The sequence below is a fragment of the Ursus americanus genome, chromosome 7, assembly GCF_024610735.1.
Source record: "Ursus americanus isolate L20-20 chromosome 7, mUrsAme1.1.p, whole genome shotgun sequence".
NCBI lineage: Eukaryota > Metazoa > Chordata > Mammalia > Carnivora > Ursidae > Ursus > Ursus americanus.
Genome location: NC_142133.1, coordinates 2,516,352 through 2,531,479, shown reverse-complemented (window position 1 = coordinate 2,531,479; position 15,128 = coordinate 2,516,352). Strand labels below are relative to the sequence as shown.

Genomic DNA, 15,128 nt, shown 5'->3' with positions numbered 1-15,128 from the left:
ATGACATGTATCCATCATTATGGTATTATACAGATTATTTTCACTGCCCTAAAAATCTCCTGTGCTCTGTCTGTTCATCCCCCTCCCCCCCACCTCCCATGTCTTGCTGATTTTTATATTGAAATTTAGTAATTTGTAAGTGTACTTCCACATTTGGTGGGGGATACTCTTATTACTCTTGGAATATATATTATCTCTTGTACATAACATTCCCTTGGTACCAAGCCTAACACCCTTGGAGTTATCTATCATGTAAAATAATTTCTGCTATTATTTTTCTCCATTAGTTTGCTTTATTGTTTATAACTTCCCATCCTAGGTTGTGAGAATAGAGGTGGGAATTTTAAACCTGGAGTAGGTTTTTGTTTTTTTGTTTTTTTTCCAAACATAGTCATATGCTTTTGGTGAACTAACCATTCTTCAGACAATGAAAAACAGAAGTCAGCAAGCTTGGCCTTGATGATGGGTAAAACCTGAGTCCTCCCAAAGTTAGCTTAAAATACTGACTTGTTTTACTGCCCTTAAGGATCACAGAGAGCCCACACATAGCAGGCATTGACCGTTACTTCTTTGTTTAAAGCTGTGTTAGCCATCCAGATGTTTTTGGCTCTTTCTTTTTCATCAGAAGGCATTTGTCCTTGAAATCTTCTGGGGGCCCTTTTGGCCTGATGCAGTTCTCCATACCGTCTCTTCCCTGACATCTTAGTCCTACATTTGATAATGTTTTATTGTCATCAGGCTGCTGGGCTGAGTGGGTCTGGGCTGGACCAAACACTGACTTTCAGAAGTGCAGCTTTAGCGACAGCTCTCCTTTTCTTCATCTTCCTTTAGGCATTGTTTTTTTTTTTTTTTTTTTTCTTTAAAGAATTTCATGGTTTGATTTGTAATGACTATTCCAGAAGTCAGTCTTGAGTCATCAGGGTTATTTAGTCTGTTGTCTTACGTGCATGTGTGTGTCAGTGCAGTGGTATTCATTTTAGATATTTGGATAGTGTAGGTTATAGCAGTCTTGTTTCTGTAGCCAAAACCAACTCAAAAGAGTTTGCCAACAAGGACAGAAAAAATAAGACAATGCAAACAGGCCCGTGTGCTCTACACCTGCATTAGGAACCAAGGGCAGCTGGGGCCAGGATTCATAGTTTTTCTGCATTCAGTGGTAGTTAAGATGTAACATGAGCAGAGGGCTTGGGAATGGGGGGAGAGGCCTGGTCTTGATGTTAATGTTAGAATTACAGCAGTAGCAGAAACTCATTATCCATTATTGTTTTTTCCTAATCATTTTAGCTTTTTTTTCTTTTTAAGATTTATTTATTTATTTTAGAGAGAGCACGAGCGGGAGGGGCAGAGGGAGACAGAGAATATCAAGCAGACTCTGTGCTCAGGTGGGGCTTGATCTCATGACCCGAAGATCATGGCCTGAGCCCAGACCAAGCATTGGACACATAACCGACTGTGCCACCCAGGCGTCCCTAGCTCTGTTTTTTTTAATACAGTTTTAGGATTTACGTACATGAACAAGAGCTACTGGGTAGCAGGTTTTACTCATCCTATGAGGGGGTTGGATTAGAACTTTTGATAACAAGTCAGTCCCAATTATCATTAAGCTTAAGGTAAGGAACAATCTCCTGGTCTCAGTTTATAATCTAGTAGGGAGAGGTAAAATAAGCTTTCTCTTCTCTCCTCTCCTCTCCTCTTCTCTTCTCTTCTCTCTTTCTTTCTTTTTTTCTTTCTTTCTTTCTTTCCTCCCTCCCTCTCTCCTTCTCTTTCTCCCTTCCTTTCTCTATTTATCTATTTATTCATATTGAGTTATAATTGACATACTAGTTTCAGGTGTATAACATAATAATTCAGTATTTGTATGTATTGCAAAGTGATCAGCACAGTAAGTCTAGTTAATTGTGTCCGGATTTATCTTAATATATGGCAGCATATGGTAAATGCCCTAGAGAGAGAGAGTGATCAGTACTAGAAGGACAGAGAGCGCTCCCTTTATGTAGGAAGAAAAGTGCTAACAGGGTTTTTGACCACCCCAAATAAGGACACTCATTTCTGTTACTGCTTCATACTTCCTGACACTGTGGTTTGATCTTGACTCATAGGTCCAAATTCCTTGAAAATGGGTTTGAACCTCTCAGAATACAATATGATTTCTCAGAACTGTCGGTACACTGAGCATATTATTGTATAATCGGTGACCATTACTTGTCTCCCTTGAACTGTAAGCTCATTAAAGCAGTGAAATGGTCTCCTTCTTGTTCCCTGGGGCTTAGTACAGTGCCTGACATGTACTAACAGGTGGTGCTTTTTTGTTACTCCCTTCCCTGGGAATCTCCTTTCCCCCTCTTCTTTGTGAGCACAGCCAATAGAGACCCCCTTCAGTCACTTACTCCCTAAAGTCTCTCCTGCTGCTTCTCTATCCTACAGCTCCTTAACAACACTGCCTCAGCTATTTTTGAATACTGTCATGTGCTGTGTATGTATCTCACAGTCTAGGAAGTTACTCAGGGCCAGGAGCTGTGCCTTATTCATCCTTAGTGCCCTGTGCCCTCAACAGTTAGTTACATGGTAGTCATTGGGTACATATTTGTTGAAATGGAAATGAAGGGAAGTTTTCAATTTACAGGTACTTTATTTATTTTGTTTGCCACTCACCCCTCTGTTTTAATGGTACAAAGTGGGTAATGACAAGTTAACATTTGCATGGGCTCAAAAGTTAATTTTTACTGTTTTTACCCATTTATATTCTTTTTTTTTTAAGATTTTATTTATTTATTTGAGAGAGAAAAATAGTGAGAGAGAGCACAAGCAGGGAGAGGGAGAAGCAGGCTCCCCGCTGAGCAGGGAGCCTGACGTGGGACTCAGTCCCAGGACCCCAGGATCATGACCTGAGCTAAAGGCAGACACTTAACCGACTGAGCCACCCAGGTGCCCTTACCCATTTACATTCTAAACGAATATCAATTTCTCTGTATTATAAAACTTCACTTTTTAAGTAAAAGGAAAATGGTGCTCCATGTGTTTTTAAACTACTGTTTAGCATTTCCGGGAACTTAAAAATGCAGCAGTTAAAAAATGAAAAGCTGTTTTTTCTGGGAAATAAAATTTTCTCTGTCTATTCTTCCTTCTTACCAAGTGACTATTGAATGCACTTATGAGCTTGTACATGTTCTGACACTGTAGGGAAGTATATAATAAATTGCCAGTTAGTCACCAATAATTTCTAATTATGACTCAGTTCATCTTCCATCTTCAGTTTTTAACAGAGCACATCCTTTGCACTTGAGTTTGTAAAAACTTGTTTCGTGTATTTCTAAACATATACCCAATCCAATTTGTTATGTACTCTCTTTAAGTAGAAGCACTTTTATTCTGAAATAGCTTTGCAATATTAAAGTTAACAGTATAACTTGGTGGTATGATAAGATCTTGACCATATGGAGTATGAAATATCTCTGCTTTCCTCTACCCCCATTCATAGAAGTTCCTTTAAACAGAAGGCTTAATGCTTTGTCTGAACTCTCAAAAGCATCTCAGCTGTCATGAGAAATGTTTGTTTTAGTTCATAAAATGTAAATAATTTTTTAATCCAGTTCCCAAGAAACATGAGGATGTAGGGGTATCCTTTCTTTGTTCCACAAGAATAAATTTAATCTTATATTGCAGGTTAGCACCCTAGACTCATTATCCCATATCACCTTTTTTGGTATGCATTCATGGGATTTTGCAGGCATTTTCATGCCAAAATGTAGTATTTTTATAGTTCTGATTTTTATTTTTCAGCTAAAACTCACTTTGAGATCATACAGAATTTTGTAACAAAAACAGCTTGTTTGACTTATGTTTGTGATTTCATTTTATCTTTGTGTAGCCTGAGATTTAGACAGAATGGTTATTATCCATTTTGTAGTTGCTAAAGCTGAATATTAAATATGTTGACTGAACCAAGATGTCACAGCTAATAAGTGGTACAGTTAAGACTGTAATCCAGGGACTTTTACTTGTAATCAGGGCACCTTCCAGCATTATGTAGTGTTTCCATGCATATTGAACTTATTACTAGTGTATAGCTGTTGTTTTCAGCTATGTTAAGTGCATTTAAAATTTTTTGTTAAGGGGCGCCTGGATGGCTCAGTCGGTTAAGCGTCTGCGTTTGGCTCAGGTCATGATCTCAGGGTCGTGGGATCGAGCCCGCATCAGGCTTCCTGCTCGGCAGGGAGTCTTCTTCTCCCTCTGCCTTTCCCCTTGGCTTGTGCTCACTCTAGCTCTCTCTCTCAAATACATAAAATCTTAAAAATAAATTTTTTTTGTTAATGTTTAATATACATATAAAAGAGTACACAAATCTAAAGCACACAGGTTGATGAATTTTCACAAAGTGAACACATAGTTAAATTATTTTGAATATGAATTAATATTGAAATGAACTTAACGTGGCATGTGCAGGACCTCTTGATTCCAAAGAAATTTATGCATGAATGTATGTATGTATTTATTTATTTATTTATTAATACAGATTTATTTATTTATTTTAGAGAGAGAGGGAGAGGGTAAGAGAACCTCAAGCAGACTCCATGCTCAGTGTGGAGCCCCGTGTAGGGCTTGATCTCACGACCCTGTGATTATGACCTGAGTTAAAACACCACCCAGGCACCCCAAAAATATTTATTTTTAAACTTTTATTACACTTTCCTCAATAGTAGTTTGAATTGTTTCAGTGGACATCTAATTTCCTCGTTTGTTCATTTCTTTGAGACTGAGAATCTGCTCTTTGGCAGGAGTCACATAGGTGTGGGGATACACTCGTGTGTAAGAATCCCATTTGTAATAAACTTCCATTTGGGTTTAGACTAATAAGAAATCAGGCAACAAATTGTGAGGTCTCAAGCTTTATTTCAGGAGTACTAGGTACCAGGCCCTCTGGGAGCATAAGTAGTCTGAGGGGCTTCAGTGAAATTTTCCCAGAGGAGGTGACATCTAGGCTGAGTCCCACCTGTTGATGAGAATCATCCAGACATGCCATTCCAGACAGGAAGAGCAGAAGGGACGGGAACGTAGGATGTTGAGGTGTGGCAGATCCCCATAGCTGGCTCAGAGTGTGTGAAGTAGGAAGTAGACCTTGGCGGTGGAAGTGGGATCAGGGTCATCTAGATCAGGACGGGTCTTGTGTCAGATTGAGACTGCTTTTATTGTTACTTAAGTTTCTTTGGTTATGAATAACAGGAATTAACTCTGGCAAACATGAGCTAAAAGGAATTTTTTGGAAAGATAGCAGGGTGGCTCAGGGGACTAAAGAAAAGGCCAAACATCCAGGTCTCTGAGAGGATGAACAACTAGAGCAACTCCTGGCATGTCAGCAGAGGAACCTGCGGACTTTTCTCTGTAGCGTTATACCATTAGTTGACTTATTCTACCTGCTGAGGATTAGTCTCTATTCAGAGTTCATATTTTCAAGAAATAGAATCTGATTAGCTTAGTTCAGGTCCAGTGCCCAAATCAGGACCAGTCACCATGGCCAGGGATAAGAGCACACCCTGTCTAATTAGTTGCCTGTTCCATGGTCAGGAGAGCCAGAGCTGAAACAGAGAGTGGAGGGAGGGAGACGCACTGCCTTTAAGGCAGTTTTGCAACTGCGTGTAAAGGGGGTGGGTTACAGACAGCGATCAGGAAAGAGTTGAAGTCCAGAGACCTATTAGACAATATTACAGTAATCCAAGGGAGAAGTGATGGTGCCAGAAGTAGTTACTGTCCACAGGGATAGAAAGAAGTGAATAAACTCAGATATTTAAAAGGCAGAAAAGAAAGGACTCTGCAGTTGGACATTGGGAGGTTTGTGGGGATGTTTGAGGAGTTGAGGATGAGTCCTGTGTTTCTGGCTTTGGCCACTGAGTGAATGAATGGTGGTACCTTGTGTGGAGAAGAGCTAGTTTCAGGCAGGGAACAGGGCTTTCATTCAGTTTTGAAGTGTTTGTTCAGTGGACATACTTAAGCAGACCATGTCTACCTTAAACACGCTTGGTTACTTCTTGGATTCCAGTTCTGCCATCAGGGTTGTCTCACTCTTATATAGGGGCATATGCTAGGATTGTCCCTTTCCTGTCATGTCCTTGGTCAACTGGAGTCTTCCCACATTATTTCCGTGGATATTTACAACCTGCACCCCCTCTCATGCTCTCATACTTTGGACACTTTCAGGTCTGAGTGGATATAGGGGATTTTACCTTGCTCAAACTCAAAAAGACTCCCAGAGCTAGGAGCATTTAGGACCAAGTACTGCCGTTTAGCGTCTTTCTTGGATATTACTGTGGTTAGACAAGGCTTGCTTTTCTATGACACTGTTTTTTTGACAAAATTTCACCTGAGTTTGAAAATACTTGAAAACTGGGGACTTACTTGATTAAAAAGTTTAAATTATAATTGGAAGTTTTTTAGTTACAGTGTTTTTATTTTAATAGTATTCAGTGTTGTAGGTCGAGTCAAAACCTGACAGGTGGTTCCTTCAGATACTTTAATCAGTGCTTTTGCCATTTGGTAGCTTAATGGCCTCAGAAATCCTCTGGGTCAGTAGTGCTCAGTAGGGATAGAACTGTTCTCTAAGGAGCAACTGGGAACTTATGGGGTATTTTTTGTTACCTCAATGGTTTGGGCGCGGGGCACGTAGGCATTGAGTTGGCTAGGGCTGAGGATACTAGATATCATGGACTTTGCATCCACAGGACTTCAGTGCAGGTTAAAAAGAAAAAAGAAAAACTTTTATAATTATGTGAACATAGCACCTAATTCTATTTTTTTTTTTTAAGATTTTAGTTATTTGAGAGAGAGAGAACGAGTGGTGGGGAGGGACAGAGAGAGAGAGAGAGAAGCAGACTGCCCACTGGGCAGGGAGCCCAGTGTGGGGCTCGATCCCAGGACCTGGAGATCATGACCTGAGCGAAGGCAGATGCTTAACCAACTGAGCCACCCAGGCACCCCCCTAATTCTGTTTTAGATTTAATCATGGATTACCTTTACACAGTTTGAGTAAACACTAAGTTTTTCAGGAATGCCATGAAATTTGTAAGTTGAGTGAAAAATGAAGTTTGCTTGGGATTTTACTGTGAGCTGTACTCTCATAGGTAGTATTAATTTCTTTTTATCCTGTTTAGAACCTCAAGCCTTTAAGATAGCAATTAGGATATATTGAGGGACGCCTGGGTGGCACAGTCAGTTAAGCATCTGACTCTTGGGTTTGGCTCAGGTCATGATCTCAAGGTTGTGAGATCGAGCCCTGTGTAGGGGTTGAGGGCAGAGTCTGCTTAAGACTTTCTCTCCCTCTCCCCTTCCTGCTCCTCCCCTGCTCTCTCTCAAATAAATAAATTAATCTTTAAATACATATATATATTGAAAAGTGTTTTGTTTTGTGTTTTGTTTTTAAATGAGAGATAATTGGAAAACAAATGTTTTCTCAAGTGAAATAGGGCAGACACACCTATGTCTAGGGATGAACATGATGAACTTGCTGAGTTGTGTGTTTCATAAAGAAGGACCTAAGAGGCATATAGAAAAATGTGGACATTCAGTAGCACTTGATAGATTGGGTAAATAAAATTGGGTGAGATTACCCCAGATTTTTTTAAATGCCAGAGAGAAAAAGATATGCAAAGTCATTGAAAAAGTTACGGAATAGATCTGTGTCCATTCAGAGAATATTCTATGGAAAATGTGTCTGCTGATTTCTTTTTATCTGTGTGAGACTTATAAGGGAAAAAGGAAGCATGGCAATCCATCTGGTTCTTTTACCAATCACCCAAACTGTAGCTGGTGATCATACGGAACTGTAGCTCCATCTGCTGGAGAGAAGCAAACCCACTCTTGCACAGTGTATAAGTGAAAGCGACCCTCTCTCTGTATACAGTCTTAGCAAGCCGCCCAGTATTTATTAAATATTCCCCGTGTGCAAAATAATGCCTTGTCAGGCTCTAGGGTAACAGTAATAAAAATTTAGACACATTCCCTGCTGTCACCATGCTTAGCTTTGAGAGGCTTTCTGCTTTTATGAAAAAGACTTCAGTTTAGCTAGTACATTTTTGCATTCCAAGTTCCCTTCTTAGACTTCTCCATGGATGACTTTTAAGAAGTCATGTAACCTCTCTCTGAGCATCATTTTCCTTATCTGTAAGATAAGAACCACTGCTTCTCCTACAGGCTCAATTTAAACTTTTATTAAGTGCCTAGTGTGTATGGCAGACATAGGCACAAAGGGCATAAGTTAAATAGGAGCCCAGTTCTTGCCCTCACGCAGGTTAGAAAAAGAAGCTCTTGCCATATAAGTGAGAGGGCCTCACGGGAGCCCTGATGAGGAACAGAGAACGGGATTGAAAAGGGTTGGGACAGGTTTTTTTAAAGACCTAATGCTTCACTTCAGTTGTACAAGGATATTAGAGTTAGCAAGGGGAAGATGGAAAGATCTTCCAGGCTGAGGGGACAACATAAGTAGCAGCATTGAGATGAGGGCCTGCATGGCATGTATCACTGCTGGGTTGCATAAAGTGGCAGGGAGTGTCCAGAGATGAGGATTGGCAGGTCAGGGGATGTAGGGTTTGTTTGCTTCTTTAAGGGGCTTACCTTTGTGCTCAGTGCGCTGGAGAGCCATTGTAGTGTTTAAGCAAGTTCCATAGAGAGACTCCTGGTTCTTTAAATGAGTTGCTGGTTCAGTCTCCTGGATTTGTTTGAAGGCAGAGAACCTAGTTAAGAGGCTGCAGCCACAGACCAGTAATCATGAGGGCTAGAATGGTGAACCAGTAATCATGAGGGCTAGAACGGTGACAGGGCTAAAATATGAGAGTGATATGGGCAGAAGGACAAATTTGAAAATGAGTTAGAAATTAAAATTAGCAGAAGTAGATGGCTTAAAGGTAAGAAGTCAAGGGCAACTAGGGAATTCCTAGCTTGGGTGACCAGTTTGATAATGTTGCCATACCTGAGAGAGGGCATGTAAAAGGAAGAGCTGGCTATGGGCATGGCAGGGAGGGGGTGACTGATTTAGTCATTTTGAGTTAGGACGTCTCCATGAGAGCAGCCAGCAGACAATTTGATGCATGACTGAGTTCAAGAGAAAGGTCTGGCCAGTGTTGCTAACGTGGAGGAAGTAGTGGAGCCATGAAAGATGGTGAAGTCATCAGGGAGAATATGCATAACGAGACCGGCAGAGAGCCAGGGTTTGAATTCGAGAAGTTGCCACACCCAAAACGCAGGCAGAGGAAGGGGATCCTGCAGAGGAGACAGTGATGGGATGATGAGAAAGACAAGGGTAATGGCCTGGAGACCAAGGGTACTGATTTGAAAATTTCCAGGAGAGCATTGTTTATAAATGTCAAATAAGATAAAGATTGAAAAATGTCTTCTGGATTTGCTCTTGCCTAGAAAAATTTGTCTGAAGAGAGGAGGAGAGGGTGAGATAGTAGCTGGAAGGACTCAAGATAGACTTGTCCTGATCTAAGCATGCGTGCCCCTTTGTCCATCACACTGCCCTGTTTCCTTCACGGTGCATGGTGATATAGGGACATATGCTAGGATTGTTTGCCTCTTCTGGATTTTAATTGCAATAACGTAAGTTACTTTCTTGAAGAGACTTCCATATGCTGGGAATCTTGCTCAGACTTCCGTTCTATTTTCCTTCTCCCAGGAGTGATTGTGGCTGCTTTCCAGGGTTTCTATCTGTGGTATAGTACTGTCCCTGGTGGGAACAGGGGGGGAGGCTGCTTCTCACCCACAAACAGCTTTTGTACCTCCAGCTTCCTTCTACATCCCACTCACATCCCCAAAAGAAAGTAAGTAAATCAAGGCCAGAAAAGTCCTCTGGCTGGAATTGTACCGTGCTGAGTATTGTGTGTGAAGTACAAACCCAGCTCTGATGGTGGGGCTTTAGAGTGAGCCATGAAAGTAGAGCCTTTTAGGTACCCCTGGGGTTGCTGGGCAGATCCCTGAAGTTTAGAGCTCACTCTGCCTCTAGCTTGTCTCAGGTGAGCTCTTTCACCTCTCCAGACAGCAGACTGCTTCCCTGTGGAGTAGATGGCCCTTCAGGGTGCCTTTCACTTCTGCCCTTCTGCTGACAGTCACCATCTCACAATGCTGCCAGTACAGTCTCTAGTGTTGGCATAACAAGCAAAGGTGAGGAGTTGTCTTCTTGTTTTTAAAGATTCACCTGTAACTGGAGAAATGCTGTTATCATTCTAAAAATGACTGCATTATAATAAAGAAATTGCTTAAGGAACTTCCTTGTAGTATTCTCAGTGAGTCAGGACAAGGAAGTCATCATTTATGGAAGCGGAAGGCTGTAATTAGTGCTCCTGAATTCCTCCATCTCAACCAAAGATCCCTTTCTTATTCTTCAATGGAAACTTGGCACCCAGGAGTCCTGGGAGGTGACTCAGTCGGGTGTGTGAGGCCTCATTAGCCTTGGCCCTACTCCTTTTCTGCACTGTTTGTCAAGGATATCTGGGACAGAAGGAGCTGTTTCCCCGGCTCTGTCTGCTGGAGTTTGGCCTGCCTGTCTCTAAACTTGGGCTGAGCCACCAGGAAGAGAAAATAAAGACTAGCCGCTCAAAACTGAAGTGGTAAAGCATTAGAGAAGTAAAAGAAGCTCTAATAATTGAAACATGTAGATACTGTTAAGATCCAAAAGGGTGGAGGCCGTCTTTTTATGAAAGCCCCCACCTCTTTCTATGCTGATCGATTATTGGTTTTTTTCTAAGTATTTTCTGCATGTTACAAGTGCTTTCAGTAAGTTTATGGATGAATTTCTTAGTAAGGTACATAAAACAACTCAACAGGATATGAGTTATGACATTTAGGGGTGTTGCCTTATTGCTTCAGAACTTTGGGGTTATCGTGTAACACGCCATGTCACATGATTTGACTGAATGCAGGGGAAAAAAAAGCCCTCAGCTTGGTTTCATTGGCTTAAATATAGCTCAAGGCAACAGACACAAAGTTAAGATGAGGAAGTACTATACAGTGTAGGAAACAGGAGCTTTTAAAGATAATTCACTGATCTGGAACTGGTTGCCTAGGCCCCTGATAAATGAGTGAAAACAAGAGCAGAAGTACCAGAAAGGAGATGCTTTTTTCTTGAGGTGAGAGAAAGGAACTCTGGAGGCACATCAGGTAAAGTGCTTGGAATATCGACTTGGTTTTGCAGAAGTGGGGCTGTGTGTACAAAGTTATTAAGACAGAGGAGTGGAAGTTTGAGAGAAGACATTCATCGAAAAGGTATTCGTCTAAACTTGTATATCCAGTAACAGGAACAGTCTTGGGTAAGTTGTAGTAGCTTTTGGCCATACTAATTAAATTTTTCTTTTCACTGCTACAAAGTGTAATGGTTGTGGTTCTTACTTCCTGGGGGTGCATATTTAATTACTGAGTATATGTAAAAGCAACTTTATGTTTTATTGGTTTCAAAGAGGGTAAAGAAGGGAGGCTATAACCTTATAGAAAACATTAACCACGTTGATAGTGTTTAGTGCCATAAAGTTTATGGTCCTGCAGAAACACGGAGTATTTTTATAGTAATGCTTCTTGTCATTTTGTTACATTAAATATATTTAACCCAAATTCTGTGTAGGGTCTTAAAATAAACAATCATATACTGTTTAACATTATGGTTAGTGAATATGTGTCTTGCCATGGTGTGGAAAAAGCAACTATAACTATTTGAGTTACTTATCCATTAACCTGTGTAAGTCTGTATAAAAACTAGCAGGCCATTTTTAAAGCAACCTTAATGCACCAAATCTATATTTGTAAAACATTTATTGAGAGGTGATTATTCACCCCAAAAGGATCTTGTGCTTTACACATGATCTGCCTTACACAGTGAACTACCTTAGAGATTTAAAGGTTTTATGAAAACATTTATTTCTCAGTCAATCTCCAGGAGCATTGTAATCTTGAGAGGAACATAGCTGTGATATAGAATGGGGTGATGTATTAGGGTCTTTCTTATTTTATATAGGTTAATGTATTCGTAGATATATGTTTTTATATATAAACACATTGTCATAAAATATGGAGTAGTTATAGCATTAGGAAAACAATTATTTTTTTCAAGGACAAGAAAGAAAAAGTTAAAAGGATGATCACTTTGCTTTGGTCTTGCAAATTAATAGAAAGGGCACGTACTTTAGTTTGCAACAACAAGGCACTATGCATGGCATATAGAATTAAAAAATGAGTAAGGTACTTTGGGTAAACATATACACAGTGGTGTAAAAAAAAAATTGCATACAAATAAGCATAATCAGACCTCCATGAGTACTGTCAAGTTTTGGGGGATAACCAAAAGGAGAAGTGATCGCAGGGACAGCACCATTTAGTTGATTATTAAATTGGGCTTTGAAGAATGAGTAAATTTCAGCATTTAAAAAATGATGGGAAAGGGTCTTTTCTAGCCAGAGTTGGTGACATCTTGAGCAAAGGTTTGCAGGTCAGTTTACTTCTCTGTTCAGAACTTTCCATTGCCTTTCCACCTCACCTAGAATGGAACCTGGAGTCCTTATTCTGGTTTGCAAGGGCATACTTGATGTGTGCCCTGCTCTTGATTCCTCTTTCTTTCAGATACCATGTCTTTCCTGCCCTTTTCCACTAGATTATAAGATCCATGAAGCAGGGTCTTTGTCTTTCGTATTCCCTCATGTATCCCTAGTGCCTAGAGCTCTAAGTGCTCAGTAAATAAGTTTGGAATGAATTCAAGATATTCAAAGTCATCTAATGTGCTAGGATGTAAGATGTGTTTGTGGGATAAGAGTGATAGGGAGTTCACATGGAGTACTGCTCTTGAATGCAATATAAAGTTTTGGGGTGATTTTGCAGGGAAAGTATATGGTAACATTGCAGTGTGGAGGATGGACTTGGAGAATCAGAGAGTGGAGATAGTAACACCATATAAAAGGTTGTGTCAACGATTCCTTCACACTATCGACATTGGACTCATTTGCTCCATGATAAGCACTGTGTTCAGTTCTGGGGATGCAAAGATGACTGAGAAATAGTTCCAGTTGTTGGGAGCAGATGTGTGAACATCTTGCAGTAGAGGTCTCAACGAAGTGGCGTCATGGATACTTGAACCAGGGCCTTACCATGGGTAACAAGGAGTATTAAGTCTCATGGACTGTTTCTTCATTTCAGCAGCTCCAGGAGTTCCCAGAGAAAAAAATGAAGCTATTACGGGAACTTCAGAAAGTGTCTTTAGTCATTTATGTGTGTGTGTGTGTGTGTGTGTGTGTGTGTGTGTGTGTGTGTGTGTACATTTTTTTTAAAATGCAGAGACCTGGGGCGCCTGGGTAGCGCAGTCGTTAAAGCGTCTGCCTTCGGCTCAGGGCGTGATCCCGGCGTACTGGGATCGAGTCCCACATCGGGCTCCTCCGCTATGAGCCTGCTTCTTCCTCTCCCACTCCCCCTGCTGTGTTCCCTCTCTCGCTGGCTGTCTCTCTGTCACATAAATAAATAAAATCTTTAAAAAAAATAAAATAAAAAATAAATAAAATAAAATGCAGAGACCTTACTGTGATTTTGAATTACATCTTGCCTGAAAGTTCTTATCAATACATTGATTGGCCCATTCATTCTCAGAAGAAAGATGCATATAGGAACAGTGCCTCTATAACTGCCTCTACCCAGTGTCTATACTAGGTCAGATTTTAGCTCCAAGTGAGTGCATCACTTTGGGGGCATAGTTTGCCAGTCTACAGAATGGAGATGATGTCCTACAGAGTGGATAATTGAATTAAATGAGGTGATGTATAGGAAAGTATTTTATACATCAAACATTGCTACAGGTATATGGTGGTATTGTTGGGGGTGAGGAGGGGTACTCTCCCACCCCAGATGAGAGTTTGGGATAGGATATATAGAACATGGAAAAATTGAAAAATGAATTTTACCAAATATTCTGGGTTGGGGGAGAGAAGAGGCAGATATTCTCTTAGCAATATATTTATGGAGCTTAAAAACTATGCAAAAGGAAGTTTGCAGCCTGAGCAACTATTTGGACACACAGTTCTTTGTGTTCCGCCATTCATGGTCTTTCTTGTCACTAATTTGACAGTTTCAGACCTGTAAGGAGAAGCTACCTTTCTCGTTCATGTATTTATTCACTGAGTCTGTTTATCCTTCAAACACTTTGGTATAGTTGAAAGACTATGGATTTTAGAGCTACCAGATGTGGGTTCAAATCTTCCCTCTGCCACTTATATGGTTGTTTTTTTTTTTTTAAGATTTTATTCATTTATTTGACAGAGAAGGCACAAGCAGGGGGAGCAGCAAGCAGAGGGAGAAGGAGAAGTAGGTACCCTGCAAAGCAGGGAGCCCGATGTGGGGCTCAGTCCCAGGACCCCAGGATCATGACCCGAGCCAAAGGCAGACACTTAACCAATTGAGACATCCAGGCACCCGCACTTGTATGGTTCTTAATAAATTATAAAATATCTGAGTCACAAGATTCTTCATCTGTAAATGGCAATAATTCCTAATCTGTAGGTAGTAATGATTAACTGACATGTACAAGGATCCTAGCTTGATATTTGGTGGGATTTAGGTGGTCAAGAAATGTTCCCTCCTCTCTTGTTTTTTTTTTTTTTTTTTTTTTAAGATTTTATTTATTTGACAGAGAGAGAGGCAGCCAGCGAGAGAGGGAACACAAGCAGGGAGAGGAAGAGGCAGGCTCCCAGCAGAGGAGCCTGATGCGGGGCTCGATCCCAGAACCCTGGGATCACGCCCCGAGCCAAAGGCAGACGCTTAACAACTGCACCACCCAGGCGCCCCCTCTCTTCTTTTTTTATTGTGGTAAAATACATATACCATAGAATGTGCCAATTTAACCATTTTTAAGTGAAAAATCAGTGGCATTAATTACATTCATGATGTTGTACAACTATCACCACTGTTTTAAAAACTTTTCATCATCCCAAACAGATATATATCCCATTAAGCATTAACTCCCCAGTCTTTCCTCCTAGGCCATGCTAACTTTTAAACACTTTCTGTCTTTATGAATTTGCCTCCTGTATATTTATATAAGTGGACTTATATAACATAAGACCTCCCTGTCTGGCTTCTTTCACGTAGTATAATGTTTTTGAGGTTCATCCGTATTG

The 15,128-nt window shown here is 40.6% G+C and overlaps 1 protein-coding gene across 3 annotated transcripts in view; it reads left to right on the top strand.

Moving 5' to 3' along the window:
• The window catches only part of LIMS1 (LIM zinc finger domain containing 1), a 147,096-nt gene that overhangs the window by 48,939 nt on the left and 83,029 nt on the right, over window positions 1-15,128 (top strand). The window contains exon 1 of one of the 3 annotated variants that reach the window (XM_087863230.1): window positions 10,712-11,142. The exons of 1 other annotated variant lie outside the window; for it this stretch is intronic. The gene's annotated coding sequence lies outside the window, so the exon portion shown is untranslated. One more of the 3 variants, XM_045771811.2, reaches the window with a different exon arrangement.